Here is a 26,665-nt window from a genome sequence, read left to right as displayed (position 1 = left end):
TTTCAGTACGTTTTCTTCATCTGTAGTCAAGGTTCTCTTGCTTAGATTGAATATTTTTGTTTCATCCTTTTCCCTTATTTCCCATCTTATCTTACTACACAGGTGAGTGAGGGGAATGTCAAATGTGGTGCTACGGGGCAAGGGAGGGGAATGTTTTACTACAGGTGTAAGGGATGGATTCTACACAGGTGCCAGAGGGAAATGTTGAATGTGTTACAACATGGGCGAGGGAGAGAAATGTGTTACCTACAGAGGTGAGCGAGGATAATGTGTTACTACAGAGGTGAGGGGGTAGAATGTGTTTGTACACTGGTGAGGGAGGGTAATGTCTTACTACAGCAGTGTTACATACTATAATGTTACTGGAGTGGTGAGATTGAAATGGAAACAGTAAATATCTAAGGTCTACCTGGGTACATCAGTTAGTATATATATATATATATATATATATATGTGCGTATATGAAATTCGGGGAGTATATGCCTTCTATGATGTAGGCACCCACTAAGAAGGGATTTTTCAAAATTCGACTCCTAAGGGGGTGAAAAGGGCTAAAATGTTTCCTTCCACTGTGCAATATCCTTACTGACTGACTTCTCAATACCCTGCCAAAACCCCTTGCCCTAGAAACATAACATTTGGGGAGCAAATTTCTTCCAAGATGTAAGTACACACTAAGCAGCAATTTTTTGAAATTCAACCGCTTAAGGTGGTGAAAAGTGGTAAACTGTTCCTTTCAACCAAGGTAATGTTAGGGTCTGAGGTATGGTTAAAGGTGATATTCACCAACAGAATCCCGCAACAGCCTTGAGGGCTGTAATCCTCGACAAGTTGTGCCCTATGGGCCAAAGAACAAGATGCAGCTTCTGAAATGTGAGGCGACCTTTGGTCTATGTAGCAGCCTCAAGGGCTGAAAAACTTAGCTGGATGTGGCTTTGGGCCATGTAGCAGCCTTTAGACTGAGTAGCAGTCTCTGAGCTGAGAAGCAACCTTAAGGGCTGGTAAGCTTGGCTAGATGCAGCCTTCGGGCCGTGTTGCAGCCTTTAGGCAGAGTAGCAGCCTTGAGGGCTGGTAAGCTTGGCTAGATGCGGCCTTGGGGCCGTGTTGCAACCTTTGGGCTGAGTAGAAGCCTCTGGGCTCTCTAGCAGCCTTGAGGGCTGGTAAACTTGGCTAGATGCGGCAGATATAGGGCTAGTGCCACTGGAAAGGGACAGAAATTGGTACACAGGATTGCATACTCAGGAACAACAATGCGGCCTGTGCCGCCTGGTTGACACAAGCAGCTGTCACTGGAGTGCGGCATGTGCCGTCGAATTGACACAAGCAGTGTATGCTAGAGTGCGGCCTGTGCCGCCGAGTTGACACAAGCAGTGTACGCTAGAGTGCGGCCTGTGCCGCCGAGTTGACACAAGCAGTGTATGCTAGAGTGTGGCCTGTGCCGCCGAGTTGACACAAGCAGCGTATGCAGAATGGCGCACCCTTGGAGACAGTAGTGCGGCCTGTGCTGCCAGGTTGACACAAGCAGCGTATGCTAGAGTGCGGCCTGTGCCACCGGGTTGACACAAGCAGCGTACGCAGGACTGTGCACTCTCGGACAGAGTGCTGTCCGCACCGCCTGGATGACACAAACGGCAGATAGATGGTATGCAAACTGTGCCGCCTGGATGACACAAATGGCAGTATAATAAGCTTTAGACAGGAAAACTGGGGCTCGACTGGATAACAGGAGACAATGCCAGAACCGGAAACATGAAAACTATCACCAGCGTCAGAGCAGCGTTCGCACCAGGAGGAAATAGATGCCAGAGCCAATCCTGGAAGTATCCCAAAATGACAGACAGGTGGCAGGAGGAGCTTCAGTGAATGCTTGCCTGGCATTCACTTTGCCCTGCATTCGCAGGGCGGCGGCTTGTGATAGGTAATTGGGTGACAAAGCAACATGTCCCAAGTGCTGTGGGACTGTAAGCTCATTGTCTGGGTTGAGTGGCGACTTCAGAGGTGTGGCTGCAGCACAGTGCAATATTCAACTAGGGGAGTGACACCAACTGCCAGTGATGTTTTGCAGTATTTGGGGTGACAGTCGGTGTGGTTCCCCTAATTGAATATTGGACTGCGCTGCAGCCCCACCTCTGGAGTCGCCACTGCTAAGGACTTGACACTTTGACTAGGTTTCTTTTATTTGGATACTTCACTTGCTTTGGATTTGGATTTTTCATTTTCTCGAACATGGCAATTGAGTTTTTGAATATTAAAGAGGAGATGGTGCCTCGCACCATTGTCCCCATCAGTGGCGTCCTCACCTTTAGTTGCACCCAGTACAAGTGTACAAGCAGGAACGTGGTGTAGCCGCGCGCGCCGGGGAAAGGGGGCGGGGCCTCAGGACAAGTGGATGGGGCCTCACATGTGGGGGCGGGGCCGCGCACCCGAACCAAGGTTTTAGTGTCTCCGGGGGGTCCAGGAGGTGCGGGCTGCCCCCGGGGACAAGTGTGTTTATAGTGCTGGCTCCTTCACTGTGACAGGAGCCGAGTGCTGCACGTAATTCTACAGTGCAGCACCCGGCTCCTGTCACCAGAGGGGGAGTCTGCACTTTGGTGTCACCCCTCGGCGGGTGACACCCGGGTGCGACCCGCACCCCCCGGCACCCCTCTTGTGATGCCACTGGTCCCCATCACAGCAGATAGAGCCTGCTGGTTCTGGTCCCTCTCCTATCTCATATAAGACACTCAGCTAATGACTAGTGAGGTGCGTGAACTCATTGTGAGGCACGTGGTGAACAACTGGGAGGAGCTCTCCATCATGTTCCATGACAGCAAGGGAGATAACTACAGCAGCTCCAATGGGTACCTGCGTACCTCTTTGACATGTCCCAACCCTTTACTTATGGTGGTTAAAGCAAACTGGTGGCGGCTGGGCAACTGTTCGAGTTTGACTTCGAGGTTACAGCACTTAGGGCCTAATTCAGACATGTACGTTCATCCAAGGATGAACCACATCTCTAATGTTTAGAGGTCTGTGCCTGTGCAAGAACCATTCTGGGTATGTGTAGAACAGGTCCTGCGATCTCGCTCGCAGACACCCCAAGCCACAGCATGATTGACATGCTGTGGCTTTTGGGGGTGCGGAGCGGGCGTGTACCTAGTCACCGTTCCCGGAAAGGGAGGCGTGTCACCTCCATTTTCCGGGAGGGAGAAGGTCAGGGTCTGCGCATGCAGATTCCTGGCCTCTTGCATGACCAGGCACTGGTCAGGCTGCGGGAGGCTTGACCGTAGGAGCAACCATCAACCACGATGGTTTCGATGGTGATCCCAGCCTGTGACGTCAATCATAGTGCTGGAATTGCAAATGCAGCAAAAAGGTGTCTAACACCATCTTCTGAATTTGCATCAGTTGCTTGTGTGCAGCTGTGTAAATCAGCTCATCTCTGAATCAGGCCCTTAATCTTGATACTAGCATGCTCCTTTACACCACAGGCATAAAATAAACTAAGCATATAAGTTAAGTTAAGATGGTATTAAGGAAATGAAAGTATCTAAGGCAGACCTGGAGAAAAATGTTAGATCGTGACTAACTGAAGTAAAATAAACCTGAAACAGCTTCTGGAGCCTTAGAAGCCCAGCTCCCAGTACTACAGCACCCGAGTGACATCATGACATCACCCACGCACTGTAAGGAGCCCGCCGCTGCTGCTTTCCGCCTGCCTGGCCCCACAGAGTGTGCTGAGTGATGCGCCCAGCACATGCCAGGACTGATAGCAGAAAACTTTCTGCAAGTGCCGGAGCAGCTCCTGGAGGTAGTGTATGGGGAGTGATTGTGTTACATGTGCGGTAAAGGGGCTGCAGCGTGATGCTGCCAGGGCACAGCCTCCTCCTGCTGTGGTACCATGCCATCCCAAGCACCGTCTCCTCGCCACACACACCAACATTGAGTGACTGACTGATTTATTTATTTTATTAAATAAGACCAGGGCCACAACTAGGGAAGGGCTGGAGGTGCACGTGGACCGGGTGCGCTGCTGTACCCGGTGCCAGTGACCTCCAGCCTGGCGCTGCAGAGAGGCTCCAAGCGGGCGTCCGCTGGTAATATTTATTACCAGCGGGCACCCGGCTCCTTCTCTGCAGCGACGCGGTGTAGCCGGAGGCTGGAGTTCTCTCCCGAACTCCAGCTTCCGGCTCTCCCCACGGGCACTATGGGGGAGACATCATGATGTCTCCCCCATAGTTCCGAGGAGCAGCCGGCGGACCGGACGCGACGCTGGATGCAGGAGCAGGGTTCAAGGTAAGTATTATTTTTAATAAGCTGCACTACAGGGGCATTATTATGGGGGCATGGGCATTATCACAGGGGCATTACTATGGGGGGATTGGCATTACCACAGGGGCATTACTATGGGGGCATGGGCATTACCACAGGGGCATTATTATGGGGGCATGGGCATTACCACAGGGGCATTATTATGGGGGCATGGGCATTACCCCAAGGGAATTAATATGGGAGCATGAGCTCTACAGGGGCATTACTATGGGGGTATTAACATATGGGCATTACTATGGGGGCATTACAATATGGGCACTACTACAGGGGCATTGCTATGGGGCATTACTATGGGGGCATTATCATATGGGCACTACTACAGGGGCATTATTATATAGGCACTACTACAGGGGCATTACCTCAGGGGACATTACTATAGGGGCACTGCTGCAGGGGGAATTACCAGGGGGGGCGCCAAATTACTGTCTTGCCCCTGGTTACAAAAATCCTAGTTTCTGCCCTGATAAGACAGCCCCTTATATTATTAAGCAGTGGAGTTTATGGTATGGGGGGGGGGGTGTAAGAGATTGCAGATTTGTGGCCACTCTGTACACCTCAAAATGACTGGATGTATTTTTTGTTATGTTTTATATTTTGTGCTTGTCTTTTTTGTTTAATACTACTGTATTTTATGTATAAGAGAGCTGTTGTATAACACTACTTTATTTTATGTATGTGAGGGGATGCAGTCGGGATGCCGTCGGTCTAAAAGCAAGTGTCTAATGATCGGCGTCGAAATCCCGACGCCGGTAGCCCGACACCCGGCGACTGATCAAAGGTGAGCCGGGCATGGACAGCCACGGGGGGGGGAATGTTAGGCTTTGGGCTCCCAGGGGGAACTTAGGGTTAGGCACCCCCTGGGAGGTTAGGGTTAGGCCAGGGGAAGGGGGGGTTAGGGTTAGGCACCCCCTGGGAGGTTAGGGTTAGGCTGCGGGGAAGGGGGGGTTAGGTGTAGGCACTTAGAGGGGGGTTAGGTTTGGGCACATGGGGGGGAGGTTAAGGATAGGCACCCCTAAGGGAGGGTTAGGGGTGGGGGTTAGTAGATAGAAAAAATACTCACCTGTTGGGATCTTCACTGCTGGGCTTCCGCTGTCGGGATTTGAACCGTTGACCATGTGGCCGGTTGTAAATCATACTGTTTCCGAATGTGAGAGCTGTTGTCTAATACTACTGTATTTTATGTATGCAAGAGCTGTTGTATAATACTACTGTATTTTATGTATGTGAGAGCTGGTGTATAATACTTCTGTATTTTATGTAAGCAAGAGCTGTTGTATAATACTACTGTATTTTATGTATGCGAGAGCTGGTGTCTAATACTACTGTATTTTATGTATGCGAGAGCTGATGTATAATACTACTGTATTTTACGTATGCGAGAGCTGTTGTATAATACTACTGTATTTTATATAAGGCGACAGCTGTTGTATAATACTACTGTATTTTATGTATGCGAGAGCTGTTGTATAATACTACTGTATTTTATATATGTGACAGCTGGTGTATAATACTACTGTATTTTATGTATGCGAGAGCTGGTGTATAATACTACTGTATTTTATGTATGCAAGAGCTGTTGTATAATACTACTGCATTTTATGTATGCGAGAGCTGTTGTCTAATACTACTGTATTTTATGTATGTGAGAGCTGTTGTATAATACTACTGTATTTTATATATGCGACAGCAGGTGTATAATACTACTGTATTTTATGTATGCGAGAGCTGTTGTATAATACTACTGTATTTTATGTATGCGAGAGCTGTTGTATAATACTACTGTATTTTATATATGCGACAGCTGGTGTATAATACTACTGTATTTTTTGTATGCGAGAACGGGTGTATAATACTACTGTATTTTATGTATGCGAGAGCTGATGTATAATACTACTGTATTTTATGTATGCGAGAGCTGGTGTATAATACTACTGTATTTTATGTATGCGAGAGCTAATGTATAATACTACTGTATTTTATGTATGCGAGAGCTGTTGTATAATACTACTGTATTTTATGTATGTGAGAGCTGTTGTATAATACTACTGTATTTTATATATGCGACAGCAGGTGTATAATACTACTGTATTTTATGTATGCGAGAGCTGTTGTATAATACTACTGTATTTTATGTATGCGAGAGCTGGTGTATAATACTACTGTATTTTATGTATGCGAGAGCTGATGTATAATACTACTGTATTTTATGTATGCGAGAGCTGTTGTATAATACTACTGTATTTTATGTATGTGAGAGCTGTTGTATAATACTACTGTATTTTATATATGCGACAGCAGGTGTATAATACTACTGTATTTTATGTATGCGAGAGCTGTTGTATAATACTACTGTATTTTATGTATGCGAGAGCTGTTGTATAATACTACTGTATTTTATATATGCGACAGCTGGTGTATAATACTACTGTATTTTATGTATGTGAGAGCTGGTGTATAATACTACTGTATTTTATGTATGCGAGAGCTGGTGTATAATACTACTGTATTTTATGTATGCGAGAGCTGTTGTCTAATACTACTGTATTTTATGTATGCAAGAGCTGTTGTATAATACTACTGTATTTTATGTATGTGAGAGCTGTTGTATAATGCACTGTATTTTATATATGCGACAGCAGGTGTATAATACTACTGTATTTTATGTATGCGAGAGCTGGTGTATAATACTACTCTATATTATGTATGCGAGAGCTGTTTTATAATACTACCGTATTTTATGGGGATTGGTATGTGATGCCAGCGGCTGTTTAGCCATCAGATCAAATACCAACAGCAGCAGCCCGACAGGTCGAAATCCCGACTACAGAAGGTAAGTACTCTAACCCTGCCCTCTTTCTACCCTAACCCTCCGAACAGCAATGGAACAACGACACAACATTAAGTTCTGCTTTAAATTGGGAAAATCGTCGACGGAGACGCATGTTGTTGAAAGTGTACGGGCAGGATGCTGTGAGTAGAAAATGTGTGTACGATTGGTTTGCACGCCGCTCATCTTCCAATGATTCCTTGCCACTGCGAAAGTGTGCAAACTAATCAAACACACATTTTCCACTCACAGCATCCTACCCGTACACTTTCACCAACATTTCGTGCATCTCCGTCGCCGATTTACCCAATTTGAAACAGAACTTAATGATGTGTTGTTGCTCCATTGCTGTTCAACGCACACTGCTCGGGACACTCTGTTGTAATGAGCGCAATGGCAGTGCGGTGGCGGCCTCGGGCAAACCTCGACTGGGGGCAGGTCCAGACTTGTCCATGCATGTCAACATGCATGAGCGACCTTGTTGCAAGTGTTGCATACAGTTATATCAGACCATTCAACAAACTTTTTAAACAGACCTCATATTTATATATATATATATATATATATATATATATATAAAAAGGGGTGTACTCACCAGTCTTCAGAAAAAGAGTCTTTTATTGAATATACATCATAGCAGGATTACAGCATATCTATGTTTCGGTCCTTCATGGACCTTTGTCAATCTGTCGATCTTGACAAAGGTCCAGGAAGGACCGAAATGTATATATGCTGTAATCCTGCTATGATGTATGTTCAATAAAGGACTCTTTTTCTGAAGACTGGTGAGTGCACCCCATTTTTTTTATTTTTTTATCCTTATGGGCGTTTCTTGATAGACTCCCCTTTGGATAGCTACCCCAGCAACTGGATTCTGAGATGTGAGTGTGGACACATTGGGAACTATATAATACTGTATAAATATTATATACAGTATATATATATACTGTGTGTGTATATATATATATATATATATATATATGTGTGTGATACGGCATGCCAGCGGTCGGGATGCTCGATCGTCATGCTGATGGAGGCTATGTAAGTACACTAACCCTCCCCCTTCACCTTCTAACCCTCCCTTCCTGCACCCTAACCCTAAACCCCCGCACACTAACCCGCCCCCTTAGTGCCTAAACCTAACCCTCCCCCTTTGTGCCTAACCATAACCCCCCCGGTGGTGCCTAACCGCCCCATGGTGCCTAAACCTAACTTCCCCCAGGGCCTAACACTAAACCCCCCATTGTGCCTAATTCTAACACGCCCCCCCCACCCGGCGTAAAACTATACTTACCCACTCTAATATCGCTCAGGATGCCAGACATTGGGATTTAGATGTCGGCATCTCATACCACATCTGGATTATGGAGCCGGTTTGTAGTAGTAATGACGGCCAGCATCCAAACGCTGGCAAATTAATTGCATCATATATATATATACAGTATATATATATATATATATATATATATACAGTACTGTGCAAAAGTTTTAGACAGGTGTGGAAAAAATGCTGCAAAGTAAGAATGATTTCAAAAATAGACATGTCAATAGTATATTTTTATCAATTAACAAAATGCAAAGTGAATGAACAGAAGAGAAATCTAAATAAAATAAAAATTTGGTGTGACCACCCTTTGCCTCTAAAACGGCATCAATTCTTCTAGGAACACTTCCAAACAGTTTTTGATGGAACTCGACAGGGAGGTTGTTCCAAACATCTTAGAGAACCAACCACAGATCTTCTGTGGATGTAGGCTTGCTCAAATCCTTCTGTCTCTTCATGTAATCCCAGACAGACTCGATGATGTTGGGTCATGTCTTCACTTCCAAGACTCCTTGTTCTTCTTTACACTGAAGATAGTTCTTAATGACATTGGCGGTATGTTTGGGGTTGTTGTCCTGCTGCAGAATAAATTTGTAGCCAATCAAACGCCTCCCTGATGGTATTGCATGATGGATAAGTTTATCCTTATCATTAATCCTAATCAAATCCCCAACTCCATTTGCTGAAATGCAGCCCCAAACTTGCAAGGAACCTCCACCATGCTTCACTGTTGCCTGCAGCCCTTCGGTGAACAAGATGCCTTCTGTTACAGCAAAATATTATAAATTTTGACTCATCAGTGCAGGGCAACTCCTGTCATTATCCTGCACCCCAGTTCCTTTGTTTTCATGCATAGTTGAGTTGCTTGGCCAGTTTCCACGTCAAAGGTATGGTTTTTTGTCCGCAATTCTCCCATGAAGACCACTTCTGGCCAGACTTCTCCTAACAGTAGATGGCTGTACCTGGTTCCCACTGGTTTCTGCCAGTTCTATGCTGATGGCACTGCTGGACATTTCCAATTTCAAAGGGAAGTAAGCTGCATGATGTGTCTTTGCACTAAGTTTCCTTGGCCGACCCCTGCATCTATGGTTCTCAACTTTGCCCATTTCATTGTGCTTCTTCAAAAGAGTTTGAACAGCACATCTTGAAATCCTAGTCTGCTTTTAAATTTTTGCCTGGGAGAGACCTTGCTGATACAGTATAACTATCTTGTGTTTTGTTGATGTGCTCAGTCTTGCCATGGTGTATAACCTGTGACATGAAAATGTCTTCCACAAGACATAGAAGAGTTTGGCTGTTCCTCACCATTTTAAGCCTCCTACACAGCTGTTTCTGTTTCAGTTAATGACTGTGTTTCAACCTACATATGAAAATGATGATCATTATCACCTGTTTGGTATGACTGGTTAGTCATACACCTGACTATAATCCTACAGAAACTTTGTGCAAGTGTACCTAGAAGAATTTATGCTGTTTTGAAGGCAAAGGGTGGTCACACCAAATATTGATTTGATTTAGCTTTCTCTTCTGTTCATTCACTTTGCATTTTGTTAATTGATAAAAATAAACTATGAACACTTCTATTTTTTAAAGCATTCTTACTTTGCAGCATTTTTTCCACACCTGCCTAAAACTTTTGCAAAGTACTGTATGCAAACCATAAACATATACAAATGCAAATTTAGTTAGTTTTAGACTTTGTTGCTGAGCTGGAGCACAAATCTCTTCACAGTGATCCCTGTTTAACCCTTTGGTGAAATAATCACTATTGCTATCAACTATATGCTGAATAACAATAATATTGCTTGATCCATATGTTTCACATCTTTTGATGAACCATTGATGAAGTCCTAAGGATGAAACGTTTAGGGTTATATGGGCTGGAACCGTCATATGTGCACAAGTTCTTCCAAAAAAAGTTGTTTAACAGAACCAATAATGATAAAGCGAATTAAATTCACTTGTATTTGAGAAATGGTTCCATATTTTGATGTAAGCAATTTCATATGCTAATGTTAACACTAATTTTTAATAAATGTTATGTACAATATTATAGTTGTTTTTTGGGTGTCACTGGGTGCAAGGGTCTCTTTTTAGAATACATTTAGTGATCAAGCTATGTAACACCTTTGGAGTCAGAGGAGTTGCTTTGTGGGCAATCCTGTGCAGGTTCATGAATGTTAATGTCAGAGTGGTGTGAGGGTAATAATAAAAGTAATATAAATTGTATTTATATAGCACTTTGCTCCCAATAGGACTCAAAGTGCTTTACACCTGTTTAAAAAAAATTTAATAAATAAATAAACTAGGTATTAACAACATAGGGCCTGATTCAGAGCCGTTCGCTATTTGCGGTCGTTCGTTCAAAAACAAGGGGTGGCTATTCAAATGATCCGTTCGCAAATTGCAGTCTGTTCACACCTCTAAGTCTGAATGAGCGAGCAAAACATACGCTCGTTTATTTGTTAAAAACGCCCCCTGGCCGCTCGCACCATACGTCATGTCCGCTATTTATTAGATTAATCGAGTACATCGACCAGCGTATGAACTGCTCGCTATTCTTGTGGTTGGTTTTTGCTACCACAATCTTGCGAGCAGTTCTGGCTATAAAATAACCCAGTGACGTGGTCAATGACGCTGCTGTATTAATTATGCACACCCATAAAACGCCCGTTTTGACCTTTAAGCACGCCTGCGTTCGGATCTCCACTCCCCATTTTCAAGCACCTTCCCCCGTTACCACCCACATATGCCTCATTCTGTCACTCAAAATAGCAGGCATTCGCTATATTGCGAGCACATGAATTTCGGCCGCACTGACTGGTTCGCGCATGCGTATAACGATCCGTACGCATGCGCAGAAGTGCGAACATCGCTCGGAACGAGCGTACTGCCGCTAGCGAGTGGCTCTGAATGAGGGCCATTGTTTTGTTTTTTTTACAAACTAAAGGGACAGCATCAATTTCTAAAGCTTGTACTTTATAGCTTCGCAAACAACCTCCGTTTTATTAAGGACTGACTCCATTGTACTCACATCTACACTAACACAGCCGTAGACAATCTCCAATCTTTTCTTCTGCCTGGTTCCCTTTTTACATACCCATTAAGTGTCTCCTGCAATTCCTGATAACCCCCTCCTCATGTCCTCTTGGATTAGGTGGAAGACTGTAAGATAGAAACTAGCACAATAGTTTCTGTTCCTTATTTTTACCCCTCTTACAGGAATTCCATCATGGCACAACATCAGACCTATTCCACTCCTGGGGACATAAAGATATTACTTCCTTGAGGCCTCTTGTGAGAATATACAGATGATGATCCCTGCGGGTGGGTGAGATTGTGGAAGCCTTTAATCTCCCCACTATCCATTTATTAGCGACACACCAAGCTGCACATTATACTCAATCCAATGTTTGCATATATTTTCCTCATTGGACTGGTCTAATTCCCTTAACTCCATCATATCTACACCCATGATTAGCAGTAAGGCCATATCTGTACATTATAAACACTTACCATCATACTACTATTAACTTAAAACTGACCTTTCGCACTGGCTAGATGTATTCCCTTAACTTCCTCTAGTACTGATTCTTAGATGGCTTTCCTACTCTTGCTCTGTTCTTACGGCTAGCTCATACTGGGAGATGTTCTGGAATACCTTTCACCAAGGCTACGAGATCCCCATGAGTATCCAGTGCCAACTCCTTGTGCAACAGTGCATCCGAACATCTTGCCTGTGTGCGATACAAGTGCCAACTCTTTGTGCAACAGTGCGTCATAACATCCCGCCTGTGTGTGATATAAGTTTACCACCTTCTGACACAACTGAGCGTCAAATACCCTTTCTCCAGTGTATAGTTATGAGTACCACTCTCTGGCCTTACAGTGCCTCAAGCACTTGCCTTCATACCAATATGAGTATCAGTTCCCAGTACGAAGGTGCTTCTGGTAGAAGTATATCTCTTGGACCATTGTTTATTTGTCTCTATTCCCACGGTATCAGACACCTGTCCAAAGGGCCGCGACCTGCCTTCTGGGTGCAGCTTAAACCCATATCCCGCTTGGAGGGGTCACTGGTGAACACCTCCCAGCTGGTTAGACTTCGCGCCTTTGGACAGGTCTCGTCAACGTTTGATATACAGTACGTGGATGAGGAGATTATATATACAGGCCCCACGCCTCCGGCTTCTCTCCTCCAGGGACCTCAGCTTCCATCCCCTCAGTAAGTGATTCCTTTAAGCCAAACGTGACACTCTACTTAATTAAGGAAAATTGTAGGTAGTGACAATAGTTGTTCATCTGCAGATCAAAGTAAGTGGGTGGGAGTGTAAGGAATCAGAAACTGCTTCAGGTACCATGGACCCTGATTATGCACTGTAGGGCTTGGAAAGTCAGCAAGCCAATATTGAAATAAATGTTGCCATCTTACAGGTAACCAGTAAAAGGATGGGTGTTATGTGGCAGGAGCAGGGCTGGTTACCAATTTAAGCTGCCCTACTGCACTTTTGCAGCCCTTACACATTGATTTATAATAAAATAAGGAGCTATTCATATGGAAAAATACTTGATAAATCCAATGCCAGGAAAACAACAAAAATCAAAAATAGATAAAGGGAAGGCAACACCCAAATCTAAAATGGTGACAGGAATGTCCCCTCAAACTACAGCGAAAATCAGTTCAATCCTATCATCACCAGAAACCAGTGGAAATCAGCTACCATTATCAGATGTAGTCCAAGCAATAAAAGAGACAGTAAGTCCCTTGTTAAAAGAACAAGCGAAAGAGCAGAAGGAAATAGTGCAGCAAGCGCTCAATGAGATAAAAGAGAAAATGAACCAGATGAGCCAAGTAATTGCAGTGGCGGAGCGGCGAATAGGGGAAAATTTTGAAGATATAGCAAGTATAAAAGTCCTGACAAGGGATTTACAAAAATCAGAAAAGCAAATTTGGGCTAAAATAGATGACATTGAAAATAGATCAAGGAGGAACAATTTAAAAATATTAGGATTACCTGAGGAAATAAAGGGTCCAGCACTATATACATTTTTGAGAGAGACACTCCCAGAATTGCTGAAAGTTCAAGATCAATGCAGAGAAATGGTGATAGAAAGGGCACATCGAGTGGGCCCAGTAAGAGGCCAGGAAGAGAAGAAACCAAGAATGGTACTATTTAAATGTTTGAACTTTTTGCATAAAGAGATTATCTGGAGTGCATCAAGGAAAAATAGAGAAATTTCATGGAATGAGGTGAAATTAATAATATTTAAGGATTATTCTGCAGAGCTGGGAAGGGCAAGGAAGGCCTTTGCCCCAATATGTACAAAGTTGTTGAAGTTGGGACAAAAGTTTTCCTTGATGTACCCAGCAAGATTACGGATTTATGAGGGAGACTCATTCAAAGAATTTTTGCTGGTTGTGGATGCAGAAGGATATATGGGACAATTAAAAGAGAAAGGAAATTAAAAAACGAAAGATGAGGAGGGTTTATATATGTTTTCCCCGTTTTATATATGTGTGTGTGTATGTATGTATATGTGTATATATATATATATATATATACAGTCAAGTCCATAAATATTGGGACATTGACAGAATTTTCATATTTTGGCCTCTATTCACCACCACAATGGCTTTGAAATGAAACAAACAAGATGTGCTTTAACTTCAGACTTTCAGATTTAATTTGAGGGTAATTACATCCAAATCAGGTGAACAGTGTAGGAATTACAACGGTTTCTATATGTGCCTCCCACTTTTTAAGGGACCAAAAGTAATGGGACAAACTAAACAATCCTAAGTCTAACTTTCACTTTTTAATACTTTGTTGCAAATCCTTTGCAGGCAATTACAGCCTGAAGTCTGGAACGCATAGACATCACCAGACACTGGGTTTCATCCCTGGTGATGCTCTGCCAGGCCTCTACTGAAATATCTTCAGTTCCTGCTTGTTCTTGGGGCATTTTCCCAGCAGTTTTGTCTTCATCAAGTGAAATGCATGCTCAATCGGATTCAGGTCAGGGGATTGACTTGACCATTGCATAACATTCCACTTTTTAGCCTTAAAAAACTCTTTGGTTGCTTTTGCAGTATGCTTCGGGTCATTATCCATCTGCACTGTGAAGCGCCGTCCAATGAGTTCTGAAGCATTTGACTGAATATGAGCATATAATATTGCCCGAAACACTTCAGAATTCATTCTGCTGCTTTTATCAGCAGTCACATCATCAATAAATACAAGGGGACCAGTTCCATTGGCAGCCATACATGCCCACGCCATGACACTACCACCACCATGCTTCACTGATGAGGTGGTATGTTTTGGATCATGAGCAGTTCCTTTCCTTCTCCATACTCTTCTCTTCCCATCACTCTGGTACAAGTTGATCTTTGTCTCATCTGTCCATAGGATGTTGTTCCAGAACTGTAATGGCTTTTTTAGATGGTCTTCCTGTTTTTGAGGCTCACCAATGGTTTACATCTTGTGGTGAACCCTCTATATTCACTCTTGTGAAGTCTTCTCTTGATTGTTGACTTTGACACATATACACCTACCTCCTGGAGAGTGTTCTTGATTTGGCCAACTGTTGTGAAGGGGTTTTTCTTCACCAGGGAAATAATTCTTCTGTCATCCACCACAGTTGTTTTCTGTGGTCTTCCAGGTCTTTTGGTGTTGCTGAGCTCTCCGGTGCGTTCTTTCTTTTTAAGAATGTTCCAAACAGTTGATTTGGTCACACCTAATGTTTTTGCTATCTCTCTGATGGGTTTGTTATGATTTTTCAGCCTAATGATGGCTTGCTTCACTGATAGTGACAGCTCTTTGGATCTCATATTGAGAGTCGACAGCAACTGATTCCAAATGCAAATGTCACCCCTAGAATCAACTCCAGACCTTTTACCTGCTTAATTGATAATGAAATAACGAGGGATTAACCCACACCTGTCCATGAAATAGCTTTTGAGTTGATAGTCCCATTACTTTTGGCTCCTTAAAAAGTGGGAGGCACATATAGAAACCGTTGTAATTCCTACACCATTCACCTGATTTGGATGTAATTACCCTCAAATTAAATCTGAAAGTCTGCAGTTAACGCACATCTTGTTTGTTTCATTTCAAAGCCATTGTGGTGGTGAATAGAGGCCAAAATATGAAAATTCTGTCAATGTCCCAATATTTATGGACCTGACTGTATATATATATATATATATGTTTGTGTATGTATGTGTATATATATATATATATATATATATACATATATATATATGTGTATGTATGGTTTTTATTTGTTTGTTTTTTTGTTTTTTTCTTCTTTCGTCCTCTTCCCTCCCCCCTAATATGACTTGCACAAGTAAGGATGAGTTACAAGGGGACATTAATTGGGCATGAGTGGGAACATCACATAGAATTTGTAGTTAAAATATGTATACATGAATTATAGGTTGGGTATTGGAATGGGGAAGGGGTGGAGGGAGGGAGGGAGTAGGGAAGAGAAAGGGTACAAGAGGTAAATAAAAGGTAACATTCACACAAGAATTAATATATTAATCACATACACACAAGGGGAAGGTAATGTGTAGATAACACAGAAAGAGATGAATAGGTGGATTTGAACTAAAGGCGAGCAAATAATATATTATTTTAGTGGTGGGGGAGAAGGGGACTGGGAGGGGGGTAGGGGGGGGGATGGGGGAGGGAAGAGGGGGGGAGGAGGGGGGAGGGGTAGAAGGGAAATGAGAGGAGAGGAGAGGGGGGAAGGATTTAATATGTTTTAAAATCCTCTGAATCAGAAGAATACACTGGGATGTCTGATGACTATTATAAGATCCTGAAAGATAGAATATGTGAGTCACTTACGAGGGCCTTTAATGAAATAATGAATACAGGCTCAATACCAAAATACTTTAATGATGCGATAGTTAAGGTTATTCCAAAACAAGGAAAAAATCTAGAACTGCCAAGCTCATATAGGCCAATTTCGCTATTAAATATAGATTATAAAATATTCACAAAAATATTAGCGGAAAGAATTAAAATTATACTCCCTAAAATAATAAAAAGTGATCAGACAGGATTTATTAAAGGAAGACATGCAGTAGGAAATGTAAGGAAGTATTAGCAGGAATGCAATGGATTCAGGGAATGAGAAACACAGAACCACAATTTGTACTGACGGTAGATGCGGAAAAAGCATTTGATTTAGTGGCATGGGATCATGTATATGTAGCAATGACCAAATTCGGTTTCCCAGAAAATGTTGTTAAATTAATATCTATAATATATACAGATCCAGCTTCAAGAATAGTAAGTAATGGATATATATCAGAGGAGATAAAGATACAAAGGGGAACAAGGCAGGGATGTCCTCTATCCCCTTTGTTATTTGCAATAGCTATTGAGCCATTGGCGGTAGCATTAAGGGAGATGGAAGGATTTTCAGGGATAAAAATAAACCAAATAGAGTTAAAAATTGCATTATTTGGAGGGGCGTGGCTTGGCCGGCATTAGGTGCGGACGCGTCTGGACCCAGCTCCGGAGACTCTGAGGGATACCTCCCTCCCCGTTTGGTATCTCTGCCCCTCTATTGTCCTCTGAAGTGGCTGGAGTCCTGTCCCTCCCTTGGAGGTCACATCACCTACCGTGGGTCCTGATAGCGGCGGATCCGCAGATTGAGGCCTAGTCGGGCTCCGAAGCCGCGGCCTAAATTTGCAAGTGCTACCCGCGATGCGCTCCCGCGAGTGCAATCGTGGTAGTTTGAGTTTGACGAGACCCGCTGGGGACCGTTGGCTATACCTTATTAGCCTACCTGCTTCTCAGAAACCCCAGACACCATGAAACTACAGGGCTTACACACTGCAGGGGCTTCTCTACAGCTCTGGGAACAGAGCCCCAGGCGGCCATCTTGACAGCACTCTATGCGAATCTTGTCACAACACAGCCACAGATACTGTCTGTGCCTCACCATCCAACGCTCTGACTACATCTCCATAAGTAGTTGCCCCATGTGTCTACTAGAACATGTAATTGTGTATTTGGGTGCCACTCTATATGGGACAGTACCTCACCCCTCATGGTGCCCCCTATGATGGGCTGATCTCCAGCACACCTATGCAGTGTCCTACTGATGACCTGATATACCTGTGATAACCCCTGTCCTCTGGTCTCCCAGCTCTCCCTCTGGTGCTTTTCTGGACCACTCCTCCGTCAACATGCCGACAAAGAAAGGGGGGAAGACCCCTCGTCTGCCCGCTCCTATCCAATTTCCTAAACCATCTAGTTCCGGGCATAGAACCCCTATGACTACCCCGGGGAAAACGTCAGGCCCTGTTGTACCACTATTAACCTTAAGCCCACCTTCCATGGCAAGAGCAGGTTTGGATCTGGATCCTACAGCCCCCCTTACTACCCAAACCATGCTCGAGTTGCTTACTGCTTTCCGTACAGATATTCTTTCAGGCATGGAAACCTCAGTGAAAGCACTTCTAACTGCGCACTCTGAGCTACAGGCCAAAATGACTTCCGTCAAAGACAAGCTGGCGGATTTAGAGGACAGGTCGAGAAGAAACAACATCAAGATTAGAGGCATTCCTGATTCTGTAGCACCTAAGGAGATACAGGAATACGTAACCAAGCTGTTCCAGAGACTCCTCCCGTCGGCGACAGAACAGGATCTGCTCATTGACAGAATACATCGCTTACCAAAACCAAGACGTGGCTCTGCTACCTATCGCAGAGACACCCTGATGAGGATACACTTTTTTTCATGTGAAGGAAAATATTCTAAAAGCGGCTAGACAGGCTGAAGGATCCGATATTTTGGGTGGTCTACAAATCTCCCCAGATCTATCGCCCTATACTTTGGCCAAAAGGCGCTCATATCATGCTATAACTGCTGCATTACGAGATAATGAAATCCCTTATCGCTGGGGATTCCCTGTTAAGATCCTGGTACATCATGATTCTTCCACATACATAATATCTTCCATTGAAGCAGGTGTCAAGCTATTAGCGGACTGGGACATTAATATCTCGTCTACTGCTCCTACGTCTTTAGAACGGATTTCCCCTGGCTGATGTGGTATCTATATGTTTTTGATATGCTATTTCTTGAATCTTTTCTTGAAATTATTCCGGCTGTTTCTAGGTATTATAGCATTATACTAGTATCTCTGATTAAATATATTTTCGATGAACAAAACAGCTTGTTATTGATATATTCAAATAACAATAGCTATATTTGCCTCTTATGTCTATTTGTTCTTTTTTACAATCGCTATTCTACTTTAAATGTGTTATGTTTCAAGTTAACCAGCCAGACTCTCTGGTAGGCTGGAATCGGTTAACCGGTTAATTGCTTAGCTAATATGATAGATCCATATATTTCTGTTTTTTTTTTTTCTTTTCTCTCCTTTATGCTATCTTTGCTGTTTTTTGTTTTCGGATATCAGTTTACTTTTATATGGATTCAGGTTCATATATGCAAGGATATGCTAATCATTTCTCTCTCTTAATGTCATTAATTATTGTGTAAGATGTTTTTTTGCCATATTATATGATATCTCTATTAGCTCATTATGTTTATCAGGTTCGTTATATTCTGTTTATATTATTGACATGTAGGATATTGGACACTGTGTGGGTGGGACCTGCTTGGGCCGCCTTCCCACTGCTCCTTTTTTTCTGATAGTTTTGTCTCCAAAAAATTTCCCGGAGACAAACACTATAGCACTAATTTTTTTTTTCTAGGGCTATTTCAGTTTTTCAAGGCCCTTTATCCCTATGCCTTACTTTCCTATTTTTCCCTCCGTTCCCTTCCCTCCCTCCCCTGGGGAATTTAGATTTGTGCCCGATTACATGATCATATTATTTTTCTCTCTAATATACCATGGTTAAATTTTTCTCTTTGAACGTCCACGGCCTTAACTCTCCCAATAAACGACGTCTAGCTCTAGACACAATCCATAAGGAAAAAGCGAGGGTGGTTGCTCTCCAGGAAACCCATTTTTCATCCTTAGCCCCCCGTCATATGTAATTACCGATATCCTATTGCTTACTATGCAAATGGCCCTTTTAAAAGAAATGGAGTAGCCATTTTGTTTCACCACTCAGTACAGTTTGAAATATCAACTCAGATAGCTGATAAAGATGGCAGATACCTTATCTTAGTAGGGAAATTGGAGGATAGTGTGGTGACATTAGTTTCAGTGTATGCCCCAAACTCACGCCAAGTGCCCTTTTTACGCAAACTGTTGGGGACTCTTCAGACGGTTCAGCAGGGTCATCTAATACTCATGGGTGATTTCAACTTAGTGTTGGATGATAAGCTGGATAAGTCACCAATAGTTTCTGGTTCTACAGCAGGGAGGAGCTCTGCTGGTGCTTTGCGGCAACTACTTGTCAAATTTGATCTTTATGATGTTTGGAGGATTCGTTCTCCTTTGGTTAAGGATTATACTTATTTTTCTCACGTCCACAACTCCTACTCCCGGATTGATTTTATTTTGCTAGATAAGTGGTCGCTGCAACACACACGTAGCTCTACCATTATCCCTGTGGTGTGGTCAGACCATGCAGCGGTAACTTGGACATGGAAGTGCTCCCAATCCAATATACCCCCTAGGCAGTGGAGATTCCCAAGTTACTTGTTGTTTTCTCCTGAAGCAGTCAAGGCGCTGTCTGACGCTCTGTCAGCTACTTGGCGACTAACTCCCCTTCTGATACATCTGTCCTGACATTCTGGTGCGCTTTGAAAGCTGTGCTACGAGGGATAGCCATATAGACAGGGTCTAGACTTCGGAAACAATACCTTAATCAACAGACCACCCTAGAACAACGCCTCCAACAGGTGGAGTCGCTGAATAGGACCCACCCCACCCACCTGCTTAAAAGAGAGTTGGTCTCTATTCGAAACCAGCTTCATAATCTGTATCTGTCTCGTATGCAATTTGCCTATACTAAATTACAACAAAAGTTCTATACATTAGGTAATAGATCCGGCAAGCTTTTGGCCAACAAACTCCGAGCTCGACATACTAGAAATAGAATTAAATCCATCCGGACTACTGATGGACAAATTTTATTAAACCCATCAGATATAGCTAAGGAGTTTTGTCGATATTACGAGAAATTATATAATTTAAAGGATGTTTCCACTGTATCCCAGCCTACAGCTACCCTTATTTCCTCTTTCCTGAAAGACCTTAATTTACCAAAGTTAAGGAGGAAAGATTTGGAGTCCCTTAACTCAGCTTGGTCTGCTGAAGAAATCTCAGAGGTGATTAAATCATTGCCGTCTGAGAAGGCACCTGGTCCGGATGGATTTACAAACTCTTTTTACAAGAAATTTTCACCTGACCTCACACCTATTCTGCATAATCTTTTTATGTATGCTACAAAAATTGGATCTCTACCTAAGGAAATGCTACAAGCCCAAATAATTACTATCCATAAGCAAGGAAAAGACCCCTCTCTGTGTCAGAGCTATAGGCCAATTGCCTTGCTTAACACAGACCTGAAAATCTTTTCCAACTTAATTGCCAATAGATTATCTTTTTTCATCCCCCATCTTATCCATCCGGATCAGGCTGGTTTTGTTCAAGGTAGACAGACATCCGACAAAACTCGTAGAGTATATGGTCTTGCGGAACTACTGCTTAGGGAAAACAGGAAGCTATACTCCTCTCCCTAGACCCCGAAAAGGCATTAGACCGCCTTAATTGGGATTTCCTACATGTGGTTTTGTCAGAGTTTGGATTTCAGGGCGAGATAGCGACATCTATCTCAGCACTTTATAGCTGCCCTACGGCCTCAGTGTTGAGTAATGGTTTTACATCTCCAGACTTTGAGATCACCAATGGTACTCGACAAGGCTGCCCCCTCTCCCCGTTTATGTATGTACTAGCTGTTGAGCCATTCGCTGCCTCTATTCGTAATGCTTTAACTTTCCCTGGGATACGAGTGGGTGCCTCTTACCCCAAATTGAGTCTAATTGCGGATTAATTTTATTATGTTCGTCACTGAACCTAGTTCTTCTTTACGTACCCTGCATAATATCATTGACCAATACAGTGCAGTATCTTACTACTAAAATGGAAGCCTTGCCCTTCCATGTACCCTTTGATACCCTGGCTGTACTAAAAACCTCCTATAATTATATATGGAAAAAGGATTCTATTTCCTATTTAGGCATCCATATCTGCAATAAGATGTCTAGCTTAGCAGATATTAATTATAAACCCCTCCTGAAGCACATTGATGATTTACTGAAGCGATGGATAAGTTTTGAGATTTCCTGGCTAGGTAGATTAGCTGCATTTAAAATGTCAATTTTACCCAAATTAATGTATTTGTTTTGAACAATCCCCTACTTGGTTCCCCATGCATATATTAGACAGATCCGGTCCATTATTTTGCGGTATGTTTGGAAGGGTAGGACACCTAGGATTGCTTTTACCCCTTTGTCTAGATCATGAAGATTAGGTGGGCTGGAGGTCCCCGATTTGGTGGCCTATCAATATGCTTGTTTGGTTGCTCAGATCAGCGATTGGTCCCTTCCTCCTGGCACCAAACCATGGGTAGATCTAGAGAAGAGCCTTTGTCCTCAATTTCCCCTGATGGATCTTATTTGGACCCCTAAACAACTATGCCCTTTGACTGCAGATACCCCCCGGGCCATAATTGATTCTTTAAAAGCGTGGGATCTCATTGTAGTTTCCACTAGAGGGCTTACTCTCCCGACTTGTAATTTATCATTGTCTGCCCTTTCCCGCTTAATACCTGACTTCAATGTCTCGATATGGCAAATATGTGGTTTCACCTCTATTGCAGATATGATGGAGAATAGATCCATTAGGTCTTTCTCTTCCCTCCAACTACAATATAAGCTTCCACCTAGGGAATTGTATACTTACATTAGGTTACATCACTGGCTCTCCAGTATGCTTAAAATCTCTGGTTCTCTACTTCTACCATCACCTAATCTATTGACTAGATTGATATCCGGTATTTCTAGGGGTTCAATATGGTTTTGGTATAGTATCTAGCGTTCCCGCTAGGCTATTTTAGCGGGGCGCGGCGCCCTGCCCTCCTCCTGGAGGGCAACAATGCACCCTGCCCTCCAGGAGGAGGGCAAAAATCGCCCTTCCCTCACTGCCTGTGGGTGCCGTTCTCACCCGCGGGATGCAGTGTCCCGCAGGTGGAGAAACATGTGGTGTCCCGGTCACCACCGGAGAATAGACGCCGGGCGCATGCGCCCGGCATCTATTCTCCCTTTCTGCAGCGCTTGGGGGCTGCCCGGCGTGTCCGTAAGCGCCGGGCACGCCCCCAAGTATGACGAAAAGGGGGCGCATCTTATAGACACACCCCCTTTTCATGACCACACCCCCTTTTCGGGCGCGCGCCTTTGGCCACCGGAGCTAGAGTGAACACTAGTATCTATCAAGAACGCGAGGAAGTGGGTAAATCTTCTGCGCAACTCCAATGGGAATCTGATCTGCATACCATATTTTCGCCACAACAGTGGGAAACTATATATTTAACAGCTTATCGTTTCCCTAGATGCCATTACCATCTGGAAATGCAATTTAAACTATTGCAGATGCTTTACTTTACACCAGCTAAACTACATAAAATCTGGCCTACCCAGTCGAAATTTTGCTGGAGAAACTGCATGGAAATAGGTGATATTTTTCATGTCCTTTGGAGGTGTCCTAGCATTCGATCTTTGTGGAGCGAGGTGTTTACACTAGCTTATAAAGTTCTGCACATCCGTCTTCAGGAATCCCCCTCTCTGGCGTTATTTCATATCTACCCTGCTGATTTGTCTAAATCTGAAAGTTAAGTATTAGGCCATATATTTATAGCTACCAGAGCGGCTATCGCACAGAACTGGAAATGTTCTATGCCTCCCTCCCTTCATAAGATAATAGGTAAAATCCACCATGCTTTCTTGATGGAAACCCTAGGAGTACCGTATTCTTCTTCAGCCTCCTCTCCCCTTATTAAGTGGTTTAGCTGGCACGAATTTACTACTAACGGAGAAGGTGCATCACTCCTTCTTGAAACTTCTTAATTTTTTTTTCTTTCTTTCACTTCTCTATTCGGTTGCCTTCTCTTTGGTTGGTAGGACTGTATACATTTTTCAGCTTCTCTGGTTTCTCTCTTTTTTTTAACCAATTCTTTTTTGGGGGTCACTGTTTTTGATACTATTTGAATTTGTGATCTGTAATTTATTTGCTATTGTTTATTAATTTATTTTTTCAAGTATCACCAAATGTATTGTTGGATATATTGATATCGAAACTGTATCTGATTCCCTCCCCCCCCTTCCCTTCCTCTTCTCCTTTCTGTATCCCTTCCCCTCCTTGGCTCACGGACTTATATTCTAATAAAAACTATTAATGAAAAAAAAAAAATTTGCATTATTTGCAGATGACCTATTAATGTTCATAACAAATCCTAAAAAAACTATTCCGGTAATATTAAAACAAATTGAAGAATTTGGAACATTTACAGGGTTTAAAATTAATACAGCTAAGTCACAACTACTCCCTCTGAACCAAGTAAGGGTAAATGCAGAAATGCTACAGGAAATATACCCATTTAGTATAATAGCAAATAAAATAAAATATTTGGGGATAAATATAACCTATCCATTGCAGGATATGTATAAGGCAAATTATGATGCAATAATTAATCTAATAAAAATACAATTGGAAAACTGGAATAAATTACTGTTATCATTAATGGGAAGAGCAGCAGTGATAAAAGATGTAATATTTCCAAAATTAGGATATGTCATTCAGATGCTGCCAATTAGGATAACGAAAAAAAATGGTAAACAATGTGAAAAATTGTTTTCAACATTTTTATGGGCGGGAAAAAAACCTAGGATTTCTATAGCAAAATTAAAATTGAAAAAACAGGAGGGAGGACCTGCAATACCGGATATTATGGGGTTTGTAAGAGCAGTACATATGAGATACATAATAGATTGGCTATTAGATAAGGAAGTATATGTAAATAGGGAGATTGAACAAGAAATGATAAAGCCATATACACTTAGCGCATTAATCCATACTCCGAAAAAACTTATCCCACCACAAATATTGGCAAATGTGATTTTTAAGTATACATATGACTCATGGTGTGAGATAAACAAAAAACTAGAAAGAAACCCATATTTTTCCAGATATGTGAAGATTGAAGGAAATTTAAATTTCACACCCGCGTTAGAAAATAAAACATACAAGCAATGGAAGATAAAAGGGATAAGTCAAATTAGAGATGTTTTTGACCCAGGAGGGAGAATTCTCTCATTTCAAGAGCTAATCAATAAATATGGAATAGAGAACAAACATTTTTATATGTACTTGCAAATAAGACATTATGTCCAAATAGAAAGAGGTTCAGATAACATAATGAAGGATAGGGATCCAGTGATGATAGTGTTAACTAAAGCGAAATTAGATACATATAAAACTAAGTACTTATACTGGGAATTAATAGAGAATGAAAAAGATAAAGAAAAGATTTGGAAAAGAACAGTAGAGAAATGGAAAGAAGATTTTCAGGAGGTAACATTTTCAGATATAAAAGAAAATATGGAGAAAGTGTTGAAATATTTGTACACAACGCAGCTACAGGAAGTTCAGATAAAAATGATTCACAGAACTTATATAACACAAGGAGAACGGAAATATATGACGCGAGAAGAGACAGGAGAATGTCCAAAATGTGGAAAGGCGAATGCACTGTTTAAGCATAATTTCTGGGACTGTCCAAAAGTGAAAAGATTTTCGAATAAACTTAAGTACTTTTACAAATGCAAAATTTCATTTAAAAATAAGGTTAGACCCATTAGCGCTACTGTTCGCAAATTTTAAAAATTGGAACTTGACTCTAGAAAATAAGAAATTAGAGCCCATGTTAGTAGTTATAGTGACTGTGGCAATGAAAATAATACTGACAAAATGGATAAAGAAAACAGCTCCATCAATAGAGCAAGTTATAGTGAGTATATTAAGATTAATATACTCGGAAAGGCAACAAGTAAGAACAGATTTAGAAAAGGGTAGAATCAGATTTTATAAGAAGTGGGGACCATATATTGAAATTTTAGGAGGAACACAACAGGAGAGGATAATGACATTCTTTGGAACCACAAAATGGTATTTGAAACAACAACTGAATAGTCATGAAAGAGAGGAAAGGATTATCTGATTTAAGGGGGAAAGGTGATGAGACATAGGAAAGAAGGAGGATGAAAGTAGGAAGTATGGTTGAGATATGTTAGAGGAAAAGAGAAAGGTATGGAAAAAATGAATTGAATTGTACTGTATGTTAAGTAAAAAAGATAAAAATGTGAGATATGATGTCAAAATGTAATTAATGATATTGATGTGAAAAGTAATTGTATCAAGATATGTAAAGTTGGTAAAAGATGTAACGTGGAAAAGATAATAAAGAGATTTAAAAAAATAAATAAAATAAGGAGCTATTCTATAAAATTAAGCAAGTGGAGGAAACAGAAAAAATGTGCAAAGAAAACTAAAACTTAATAAGCAAACACAACAAACGCTGTTATTAACACTTTACCTAAATAAGTACTTCACAGGAACAATCTTCAAACAAAAGTCCTGATTTTACCATAAGTGTCTCATGTTGGTAATTAGGTTGACATCGTGGAAGCTCATACTAATGCAGGCTACACACTTTGATGACAAATCGGTCAGCAGACCTGTCTACCGTCAGAGCAGCCGAATGATAAGCTATACACACTTACAATATGTCTGGACTGATATCACAACTGGGCAGGCATTTAAATTTGCCCACCAAATTGAGATGTCAGTGTTGGTTGTCCCTGCAGCAAGTGTTTGGGCGGTCGACGTGTCACCTGTGCAAACAACCAGATGTTGTAATTTAATTTGTCCATGACAAAAGTAAGTTGTAGTATGATGCCATTAATCTAACCAATAAATAATTTGATTATTGATGATACATTTTTTGTTGGGTTATCCCTTATTTGCCAATTACAGCCCATATTTCATGTTTGGGTAAGAGGTTGTTTGACCACTTATATCTTAAGTGCTGACACTACCTTTATCAGTCCTATATTGCCAGGATCCCATTTATGGAGAGTAAGAGGCTAGTTTTGCATAGCAGAAGTGTCACCATGAAGTTTTGATCTATAAAGTACCCTTCTCA

Source organism: Taudactylus pleione, unplaced genomic scaffold (genome assembly GCF_031769625.1).
Source record: "Taudactylus pleione unplaced genomic scaffold, aTauple2 ptg000017l, whole genome shotgun sequence".
Lineage (NCBI taxonomy): Eukaryota > Metazoa > Chordata > Amphibia > Anura > Myobatrachidae > Taudactylus > Taudactylus pleione.
The sequence above is the reverse complement of the archived record's forward strand: the minus strand, read 5'-3'. Positions refer to the sequence as shown.